Source organism: Xenopus laevis, chromosome 3L (assembly GCF_017654675.1).
Source record: "Xenopus laevis strain J_2021 chromosome 3L, Xenopus_laevis_v10.1, whole genome shotgun sequence".
Classification (NCBI taxonomy): Eukaryota; Metazoa; Chordata; class Amphibia; order Anura; family Pipidae; genus Xenopus; species Xenopus laevis.
In genome coordinates, this window is record NC_054375.1 from 152,966,717 (window position 1) to 152,978,750 (window position 12,034).

At 38.5% G+C, this 12,034-nt stretch overlaps 1 long non-coding RNA gene across 1 annotated transcript; it reads left to right on the top strand.

Moving 5' to 3' along the window:
* The first annotated feature begins 2,937 nt into the window (after nucleotides 1–2,937).
* LOC121401188 lies at nucleotides 2,938–9,069 on the top strand. Its single transcript, XR_005966165.1, has 2 exons — nucleotides 2,938–3,665; nucleotides 8,959–9,069. It is a non-coding gene; the product is annotated as an uncharacterized LOC121401188 (long non-coding RNA).
* Nucleotides 9,070–12,034: the final 2,965 nt, after the last annotated feature.

A 12,034-nucleotide genomic window follows, 5' to 3' on the forward strand; every position in this document is an offset into this window, starting at 1 on the left:
ATTGTACTTCGCCTGGTCTGAGGTGGCGAACGCAAGTCTGGTGAAAAAGGTGACGTTTAGTGAATTTGCGGAGTAACGTCCATTCGTCAGAGCGAAAAGTCACCTGGCGATAGAGTGCGAATCACCGCTAGCGTCTATCTCTTTCGCTAACAAAGTGACGCCTGCGGGTGGTAACGCTGGTGAATTGTCGCCAGCATTTGCCACTTTGCCCTTTAGTAAATCTGCCCCTTTAGATTAGTATGAGTTTTGATAGGAAAAGAAGAGTACTTCTGAAGTGTTTATTGAATGTAATATAGAGAAGGTTTTAGAGCTGCAACAACAAGGGGCAGATTTATCAAGGGTCGAAGTGAATTCGAGGGAATTTTCGAAGTAAAAATATTCAAAATTCGAAGTCATTTTTTGGATACTTCGACCATCGAATAGGATACTACGACTTCGATTCGAAGTAAAATCGTTCCAATATTCGACCATTCGATAATCGAAGTACTGTCTCTTTAAAAAAACTTCGACTTCAATACTTCGCCAAATTAAACCTGCCGAAGTGCTATGTTAGCCTATGGGGACCTTCTACAGCATTTTTCTAAGTTTTTTGAAGTCGAAGTAAAATCGTACGATCATACGATAAAGTACGATTTTACTTCGACTGCAGAATACCCAAATTCGATGAAAAAAGTTCGAATTCGATATTCGAATTCTAAGTATTTCAATTTGATGGTCGAATTTCGAAGTATTTTTTAATTCAAAATTCGACCCTTGATAAATCTGCCCCTAAGTGTAATATTTATAAAGAAGGGTTCAGTTCTTTCAGATGATTAGGTTGATAAGTTTACAGCTGGTGAAATAACTTTATTGGAAGTTTCTTTTAAGTCTTTCCTAATCATCCTATCATTGTACTTATATTTATTTGCTAGAATTAGGCTTTGTGTCATAAGTTGCAGTACCTCCTCCCCTGTTTCAGCTCTTTCATTGTCTATTAGCTATATAAGGGGAGGTCTGAAAAAAATTATATTATGGTTCATATTGGGATTTTCTATATGAATTGTTACATTTAAAATGGTTTATTAGTTTATGTGTATAATCCAATTTATATATTGGTTTCTTATGATACACTAAGGGGCCGATTCACTAAGGGTCGAATATTGAGGGTTAATTAACCCTCGATATTCGACTGGGAATTAAATTCCTTCGACTTCGAATATCGAAGTCGAAGGATTTTAGCGCAAATAATGCGATCGAAGGATTATTCCTTCGATCGAACGATAAAATCCTTCGAATCGAGCGGTTCGAAGGATTTTAATCCAACGATCGAAGGAATATCCTTCGATCAAAAAAACTTAGGAAAGCCTATGGGGACCTTCCTGATAGGCTAACATTGACTTCGGTAGCTTTTAGATGGCGAACTAGGGGGTCGAATTTTTTCTTAAAGAGACAGTACTTCGACTATCGAATGGTCGAATGGTCGAACGATTTTTAGTTCGAATCCTTCGATTCGAAGTCGTAGTCATAGTCGAAGGTCGTAGTAGCCCATTCGATGGTCGAAGTAGCCCAAAAAAACTTCAAAATTCAAAGTTTTTTTACTTCGAATCCTTCACTCGAAATTAATGAATCGGCCTCTAAATATATATACATCATTATGTATTTTTGCTATTGTAAAGATGAATGGATTCCACAAGTTCAATCACAATGCTCACGTCCAAAAAAGCAAATAATGCAAAAATGAGAGTTGTGATGAACTTCAATCAAACGCAGTAAATTGCTGCAAAATTGGTTGTGCTTTATTTAACACTACAGGGCCGATTCACTAAGGGTCGAATATCGAGGGTTAATTAACCCTCGATATTCGACTAGGAATTAAAATCCTTCGACTTCGAATATCGAATATCGAAGTCGAAGGATTTAGCGCAGATAGTTCGATCGAAGGATATTCCTTCGATCGCAAGATAAAATCCTACGAATCGAACGATTCGAAGGATTTTAATCCAACGATCGAAGGAATATCCTTCGATCAAAAAAACTTAGGAAAGCCTATGGGGACCTTCCTGATAGGCTAACATTGACTTCGGTAGCTTTTAGATGGCGAACTAGGGGGTCGAAGTTCTTTCTTAAAGAGACAGTACTTCGACTATCGAATGGTCGAATGGTCGAACGATTTTTAGTTCGAATCCTTCGATTCGAAGTCGTAGTCGTAGTCGAAGGTCGTAGTAGCCCATTCGATGGTCGAAGAAGACCAAAAAACACTTCGAAATTCGACGTTTTTTTACTTCGAATCCTTCACTCGAAGTTAGTGAATCGGCCCCTAAATATATACATCATTATGTATTTTTGCTATTGTAAAGATGAATGGATTCCACAAGTTCAATCACGATGCTTACGTCCAAAAAAGCAAATAATGCAAAAACGAGAGTTGTGATGAACTTCAATCAAACGCAGTAAATTGCTGCAAAATTGGTTGTGCTTTATTTAACACTACAGGGCCGATTTACTAAGGGTCGAATATCGAGGGTTAATTAACCCTCGATATTCGACTAGGAATTAAAATCCTTCGACTTCGAATATCGAAGTCGAAGGATTTTGCGCAGATAGTTCGATCGAACGATCGAAGGATAATTCCTTCGATCGAACGATAAAATCCTTCGAATCTAACGATTCGAAGGATTTTAATCCAACGATCGAAGGAATATCCTTCGATCAAAAAAAGTTAGCCAAGCCTATGGGGACCTTCCCCATAGACTAACATTGACTTCGGTAGCTTTTAGATGGCGAACTAGGGGGTCGAAGTTTTTTTTAAAGAGACAGTACTTCTACTATCGAATGGTCGAATAGTCGAACGATTTTTAGTTCGAATCCTTCGATTCGAAGTCGTAGTCATAGTCGAAGGTCGTAGTAGCCCATTCGATGGTCGAAGTAGCCCAAAAAAAACTTCGAAATTCGAAGTTTTTTTACTTCGAATCCTTCACTCGAAGTTAGTGAATCGGCCAATAGATGTTTCGAGACTCGCTCTTTATCAAGTGTGACTATTGTAAGGTTTTCTGGGTGCCAACACTGCTGAGCTGAGTCCTTTCCTGGAGCTGGAAGTAAGTCCTGTATTTACCCGGCTCTGTTTTGCTACAAAAGTCAAGCTACACTCCTATTCTTGTACCTCCTCATTTCAGTCTGTGCTCCTTGCACAGAGATATAAGAACTATAACTCACAGGCCACTACTGTGTATAGCACACCTCCACTGTTCACTTGGGGACCCCTTTCAGTTTACTTTCTCTAGCCAATTACAATAATGTGAGGCATGTTTCCCGTCTCAGAGGAGAATGATGAAATAATCAATTAAATGAATAAGGAGAGGGGACCACCAATGATGGGTACTTGTCTGTATAAAGACTCAGTTACAAGATCAAAAGAAATAAATAGGGAAAGAGGAGATTTAGGAAGGTTGAGAATATTGGTATCTGAAGGGTGGAAAGATTGCTTGTGGGTGACTGTAATTGTCCACTGCTGGAGTGTAAAAATGGTGGTTAGATTGAGAAATTGTGATGGCCATGAATGAGACAGGTACCGTATGTGATAACAGAAGTCAACCTAAATCATTTCAGGGCTGTGAAAACATAGAAATAAGAGAGCCGTGATTCAGAGAAGTCAGAGACTGATGTAGCAGAAGATTTGGCAGAAGGAGGTCAGTAAATAACAGCTACTCACACAGCGAGAGGGTGGAACAGTTTAATTGCATGAAGGAAGGATTCGTTTAAAGGGATTCTGTCATGATTTTTATGGTGTCGTTTTTAAATGACACTGTTTACACTGCAAATAATTCACTGTACAATATAAAATCTCATTCCTGAACCAGCAAGTGTATTTAGTTGTAATATTGGTGTGTAGGTGCATCTCAGGTCATTTTGCCTGGTCATGTGATTTCAGAAAGAGCCAGCACTTTAGGATGGAACTGCTTTCTGGCATTTCTATATGTACTTATATGTTCCTGTGTAATTGCCAGCGATCAAACGTAATATATATATATATACTGATTCTCTTTATGGTTTGATTTATAGCACAGGTATGGGTACCTGTATTCCAGAATGCTCAGGACCTGGGGTTTTCCGGATAACGGATCTTTCTGTAATTTGGGTCTTCATGCCTTATGTCTACTGGAAATGAATTTAAACATTAAATAAAGCCAATAGGCTGGTTTTGCCTCCAATAAGGATTAATTATATCTTAGCTGGGATCAAGTACAGGCTACTGTTTTATTATTACACAGAAAAAGGAAATCATTTTTAAGAATTTGGACTATTTGGATAAAATGGAGTCTATGGGAGACGGCCATTCTGTAATTCAGAGCTTTCTGGATATCGGGTTTCCGGATAAGGGATCCTTTACCTGTATGAGGTTTTAGTGAATCCAGGTATTACTTGTAGTGATGTGCGAATTTGCGCCGTTTTTCTTTGCCAAAAAATTTGCGTATTTCCTGCGAAATGACGAAAAATTTGCGAAACGGCACCGGCGTCTCGTTTTTGACATTCACTGGCGAAAATGCACCGGTATAAAAAAAAAAACGGACGCCGGAAAATTTTTCCGACCGTTTCACAAATTTATTAGCCAGCGGTGAATCACGCAAATTCTCAGTGAATTCGCCCATCACTAATTACTTGTTCCATCTGTAGCTGTTGTCAATCAGTATCAGGTAAACTATGGGTCTTCTGACCTAATTGCACCAAGGCAATGTTCCATGGCAATTTATATTCCTTTTGTTAAACAAATTATTTGCTATTCCTGTTCCCTCTAGTGTTGCTTTACCAGCCTCTCAGGGTCAAGCTGCACCTAATGAGAAGGAACATCGGCTCAGTATTGGATGTACCCATGCCCAAGTAACATTGTTACAACATCTAACAAACACCGCACAATGAATTCATTTCAGACTATATTCAGATCTCAAAATGTTTGTTTTTGATCAATTCTGTGGTGGACCAGAAGCATGGTGAGTGCTCAAGAGTCCAAAGAAGGGCAACTAAGCTGGTAAAAGGTATATAAAGTCTCAGTTATGAAGAAATACTGGCCAAGTTGGGGTTGTTCACACTGGAGAAGAGGGGTGGGGAGATATGATAACTATGTAAATATATAAGGGGATCAAACAATAAACTTTATTTACCAGCTGATAATAGATTAGCTTCAAAAAGAGGTTGGACGGCCATCACAAGTCCTCCAAAACACAAGGTTACTCAAAATAGATCTTAGCACCAATTTGATCCAGTGACTGGTCCAATTTCCATCTTGGAGTCAGGAAGTCATTTTTTTCCCCTCTGAGGCAAATTGGAGAGGATTCAAACAAGTTTTTTCACCTTCTTCTGGATCAAGTAGCAGTTACGCAGGTTATATATTGACTTAAAAGGTTGAACTCAATGGAGACGTGGAATTATGACAGTCTGACGGATACTAATTTTAACTTTTACTTGAATAGTTTTCCTTATGGGATTATTATATGCAGGGCTGATCCTATCAAATGTGGGGCCCAATTGGGACCATGTTGCCGGGGCCCCTAGACAAAGTGTTGCTGGCTACTGACACACCAAGTATTTAGGAAAATAAGGGCATACAGGCACAAAATAGAAAGGAAAGGGGCAGACAAGGTAAGAGAGTGAGAGGGATGAAATAGGGGCACATAATAGGGGCACACAGGGTAAGAGAGAGGGGGAGGAAATAGGAGAGTGGACTGGGCCAATTAGTTTGGGACATCTATTCATCTTGGGAGCAGGCTTGGTTGGATTGGGGGCAGGCAGGGCCTATCAAGGTTGGAGGAAAGCTGGGCCTATGAGAGTTGGGGGCAGGCTAGACCTATGGAGTTGGGGGATAGGCTGGCTTATCAGAGTTGGGGGTGGGCTGGACCTATGGATTTGGGGATGGGCTGGACTCTCAAAGTTGGGGGCAGACCAGGCAGCATCATGTGCTGAGGGAAATATTATCTGTGCTGCCCTGTGGTGCGGGGCCCCCAGAGGTGCGGGGCCCTATTGGGCCCAATTGGTCCAATAGGCCTAAGGCCGGCCCTGATTATATGTTCAGTAAACAGAAGATGACTAAATCACGTATAACACTTATTGTCCCCAGCACTTTACTGGTCGGATTTATACCTAACAAACATTGGGTGAACGCTATTCCTGTGGGTTTTTTTAGAATTTATATGCTCTAACGTCATACCTGTTAACTTTATTCTCAGTTAGTGATTCTTCTTGTAAATGGGTTGGTCTTTGCAGAAGTTCCAGCTTAAAATGACAGTTTGGGCCTTTTTTAAGCTTGTTAGAGGCGTTGCACACCGTTCTGCATTCAAACACATGTTTTAAGGGGCAGTTCACCTTTAAGTTTTTGCCTGTTATAGAATGGCTAATACTAAGCAACTTTTCAGTTGGTCATTTATTTTTTATAGTTTTAGAATTATTTCTTCTCAGTCTTTCCACCTTTCAAATGGGGGTCACTAACCCCATCTAAAAAACAAATGCTCTGTAAGGCTACAAATAATTTTATTGCTACTTTTTATTACTCATCTTTCTATTCAGGCCTCTCCTATTCATATTCCAGTCATACCCTTCCTGGTATCAAGGGCCCACCATAACCACACACCACCACCGAGTTGTATCTCTCTCTCTGCAATAGCCAAGCTAACATAGTCTCATATACAAAATGGGGGATTAATCAATGCACAGTCCTTGCTCCCCTGTTTTGTTAATAATTTAGTATCTGTGCAGGATATTTTTTAAAACGGGTTTTTAGACACAAAGTTATGATCATACAATTGGAAGCCACCATAACACGTTACGGTAAAACTCATATGGTGATGCTTACTATTTATGCCATATTTTTTTTACCAAATATTTTTACCAAATATAAGAATGCACCGAATCCAGGATTCGGCCTTTTTCAGCAGGACTCAGATTTGGCCGAATACTTCTGCCAGGGCGAACCGAATCCTAGTTTGCATATGCAAATTAGGGACAGGGAGGGAAATCGCGTGAATTCAATTTTAGAAAAAATTAGTACATTTATTACAGAAAAAAAGGAAAATAATCACAACAAAAAATAACAAAAATGATACAAAAAGATATTGGTGAACCCAACGCGTTTCGACCTTAAGGGTCTTCCTCAGGGGCACAAATAATCAGAAAAATATCAAAAAGGCCTTTTTTTAGTGCCTTAATAATACATGAGTTTCATAAATTATTTTGCAGGTCTAGCCAGGTCCCCCCTATAGCTTCAAACTCCTCCAGGCAGCCTCTCGCCAAGTAAGTGAGTTTCTTCGGTGGAAGCGAATCATTCACCAATTTCTTCCACAACTGCAGAGAATGCACATCGAGGGATTCCGAACATATGGGGAGGCCCATCTATTATAGTCCAAATTTATCTAATTTTTTTCTGAAAAATACTCAAAATACCAAATGTGCACTGATTTTTTTTCCTTATTTATCAATACAGTTTCCTGAAAATTTCCTGTGCGCGGGAAATCCCGAAAAATTATGAAAAAAAACAGATTTCTTCAGATTTTTGCCTGAAAATCACAAAATATTTGGATTACTGCACGAAACCCAGCGCAGATCAAGATATCCTTGGCACTTCTCCCATTGACTTATAAACAATGAGATGCCGGAATTTCAGATTCAGACTTTTTCCATCCTAGGAGTATAATAAAATCCCCAAAAATTCGTATTTTTTTTTTCCACTAAAAATTCCGATTTTATAGTAAAAAAATATAAATTCTTTGGGTTTTTGGCATTCAGAGTTTAATAGATAACCCCCTAGGATGGAATTTTTTGAACAATATAGCAATTATATGTAGCACAGTCTAGACCCAAAAGACAGAGCTCTGGGGTGGGGATTTTTGGGAGAGCAAAGTTTATCATTTATATACTCGAGAATCTCTGTATTATCGGACACATCCAAAATACAGGAAAATTTGGGAAATTTTGGACATTGATCAGACACATTTTCACAGATTTTACCTACGCGGTAGGGGGTTAAATATACTTTCTTTAAAAACTTGATTTGCACATATCCATCCTTCATAGAAATAGATAACTCTGGGACCAACTTAAGAGCATCTGTCCGCATCTCCTCATCTATTCCTTTGCCATTTCACCTTAGTTTTTTTTAAGGGTGCTGGGCCCAATGTGGCCAGTATAGTGTATAGCCAGGGGAAAGGTTTGGTCAAGTCTTGTCTTTTTTATGCTTAGGGGCAGATATATTAAGGGTCGAATATCGAGGGTTAATTAACCCTCGATATTCGACTGGCGAATTAAAATCCTTCGACTTCGAATATCGAAGTTGAAGGATTTTGCGCAATTCGTTCGATCGAACGATCGAAGGATTTTAATCCATCGATCGAAGGATTATCCTTTGATCAGAAAAAACTTGGAAAGCCTATGGGGACCTTCCCCATAGGCTAACATTGACTTCGGTAGCTTTTAGGTGGCGAACTAGGGGGTCGAAGTTTTTTCTTAAAGAGACAGTACTTCAACTATCGAATGGTCGAATAGTCGAACGATTTTTAGTTCGAATCGTTCGACTATTCGACCATTCGATAGTTGAAGTACTGTCTCTTTAAGAAAAAACTTCGACCCCCTAGTTCGCCACCTAAAAGTCGAAGGTCGAAGTAGCCCATTCGATGGTCGAAGTAGCCAAAAAAACACTTCGAAATTCGAAGTTTTTTTTCTTCTATTCCTTCACTCGAACTTAGTGAATGGGCCCCTTTAATTGTTTTGCCTGTGAAACGATCAGTCCCTCATTTTCTATCTATGCCTTCCTGATGTTGTTTTACAACACTTGTTTATATATTCCTATTAACTTCCATAACTCCAAGGCAAAGGGCGTGTAAAGGCAAAAAAAACATAAAATCCCATTTTTACTTTCCTTTCAAAACTTTTTTATTGGTTCACAACATTATATTCACTTACATTATGAAGTAACCATTTTTTCCTTTTTTTTTTCAGATAACAGATGTTCACCTACACAGAGGGGATCACCAGCGTTACAGTCAGTTACAATAAAAGATGATTTTCCATTTTTATACTGCATACCAATAAAAAAATTTAACTAACAAACAAAACCGTCTACAGCTGAGTACTTCTCCATCTTTGTATATCATGTTCTCCCGAAAAAGTGCTATATAATAGTAAAGTATTGTCATATAGGTTTCAACTCAATCTGATATCCTTAAATGGATACTGTCATGGGAAAAAAAAAATTCAAAATGAATCAGTTAATAGTGCTACTCCAGCAGAATTCTGCACTAAAATCCTTTACTCAAAAGAGAAAACAGATTTTTTTATATTCAATTTTGAAATCTGACATGGGGCTAGACATATTGTCAATTTCCCAACTGCCCCAAGTCATGTGACTTGTGCTCTGATAAACTTCAATCACTCTTTACTGCTGTACTGCAAGTTGGAGTGATATCACCCCCTCCCTTTTCCCCCCAGCAGCCAAACAAAATAACAATGGGAAGGTAACCAGATAACAGCTCCCTAACACAAGATAACAGCTGCCTGGTAGATCTAAGAACAACACTCAATAGTAAAAACCCATGTCTCACTGAGACACATTCAGTTACATTGAGAAGGAAAACTGATACTGGAATTTTTGTATTTAACAGCACAACCATGGGATCTTTTCGAAGATTAACTCCCATGATTGAATCTATTAAAGTGAATATCCAAGACCAAAATCTAGACGCCTCTCTACAGTGCCACCATACATGCAACATCGAACCCTCTAGTCCACAATTTCGAAAACATAACGGGCTGGAATTAGGGTAGTATTTATGTAATTTAGTAGGCACCATGTACCAACCAGATAGTACTTTATATTGTGTTTCTTGTGCCAGTAAATTAATTGAACTTTTGTGTGTAATTTCCCAAGATTGTTGCCATAAAATGGGTTCTATTGTCATATTTAGCTCTTTCTCCCATTGTTTAATTTAGTTCGGAGGGGAGAGCAGGGAGGGATTTAAAATTTCTTTATATAGTAAGGTAATTATTCCTCTACTACATGGAAATTTAATACACATTTGTTCCCACGCAGTCAAAGTTAAAACATTGTTGCACCCTTTAAGCACTTTGGTAAGAAAGTGGTGGATCTGAAAATATCTAAAATATTCACTTCCAGACGGATCGTGTTACATAACTATAGTAGCCCATTTTACAATACCTTGTAAGCCTAGGAATTGAGTCACATACGTCATATTGTGTGTTTCCCACCAGTGGAAATCGCATTTCCGTACACCTGGGACAAAAGCAGGATTCCCAAATACAGGCATAGCTGGACAATGAGGGGAAGCTAGGGGTGTTTTTTGCGTAACATAGTCCCATACAGCCAGAGCCATTTTGAGAACAGGAGTGGAATTATTGGGCCTTTCTTATTTGGGGATCCACGGCAGTACCGCTGGATAGATTGGTTTTAGCTGTTCTGTTTCTATTTGAGTCTATAACGGAGGAGTAGGTCTATAACAGTGAATTAACGGCAAGATTTGCGCCGCTTGGCAATAGATGAGTAAGTTAGGAACACCAAAACAGCCCTTGTTTTTAGGTGTTATAAGTGTTTTTTGTGATAATCTTGACTTTTTCCCATTCCAGATAAATTTTGTGAGTCTGGATTGCATTTTATTTAAGGTATATTTTGGGACTTCAATTGGCAACATACGAAAGTGATATAATATTTTAGGTAGGATCATCATTTTTATCATATTTATCCTCCCAAGCCATGATATATATAGATGGGACCAACTTGAAAGCATATTTTCTATTTCTGTCCAAAGATATAGAAAATTGGCTTGGTTTAAATCCTCGAGATTTGGTGTTATTCTAATCCCTAAGTAAATCAAATATTTATCGTTCCATTGTAGATCAAAATTGAGGTGAATTAATTTTTTATGCATCTGGCTAATACCTAGGGCTAGGGCTTCGGATTTTGTTGGGTTTAACTTTAGACCTGAGATAATCCCAAAGGTGTGGAGGATATTAAATGGGTGAGGTAACGATGAAAGTGGCTTTGTAACTGTCAATAACATATCATATCAGTACTCCAGGTATGTTCGAATTCTGTCTTATTAGTGCTGCTAAGGGTTCAATAGCTAATATAAACAGCAATGGTGAGAGGGGACAGCCTTGTCTCGTCCCTCTATGTAACGTCATGGCATTAGAAGCAAAGGGGCCCGATTTTAAGAAAGCTTGTGGAGTGTCATATAAAGCTTGAATCAACAGAATACATTTATCTCCAAAGTTCCATTTTTTCAATATATAATACAGATAATCCCAGGTAACTGTATCAAATGCTTTCTGTATATCTAATGAGAGTAAGAGCGCTGGGGTTTTGGAAGAGTTAAGAGTGTATATTAGTTGTATCAATCTCCTTATATTTTCTCCACCATCTCTGTTGGGAACAAAACCGACTTGGTCTTGATGTATTAAGTTCGCCAGAAACGAATTTAAGCGTGTGGCCATTATTTTTTCTAAAATCTTAACATCATTATTCAGTATGGAGATGGGACGATAGCTGCCACAATCTAGGAGATCTTTGTTGGGTTTTGGTATCAATGCAATCTGGGCCAATATAGAATCTGGGTGCATTTTATTTCCTTGCAATAGTTTATTAAACATGGCTGTAAGATGGGGAGATAGAAGCGAGGCAAATTTTTTATAAAATAATATGGAATAACCATCTGGGCCAGGCGTTTTAGAGTTTGGAAGCAGTTTGATGGCTAACAAAGTTTCTTCAATAGTAATATTGTTATCCATTATTTGTTTCTGTTCTGGAGTTAGGGTAGGGAGCTGCAGATTTGCAAATAAAGCATCTGCTTGGGTGTCATCGAATTTGGGTGGATCTTGATATATTTTGGAGTAAAATTCCATAAATTCCTGCAAAAAATTTTCCGGATTGCCCATTTCTAGTACAAATTTTATGTAAGGGAATATTCGTGGACATGGCTGAGTGTAAAGTACGAGCTAATGGAGTGTCCGGTTTATTTCCTTTACAATAACGTCTATTAATCTGCCATTGAGAGGAATTTTC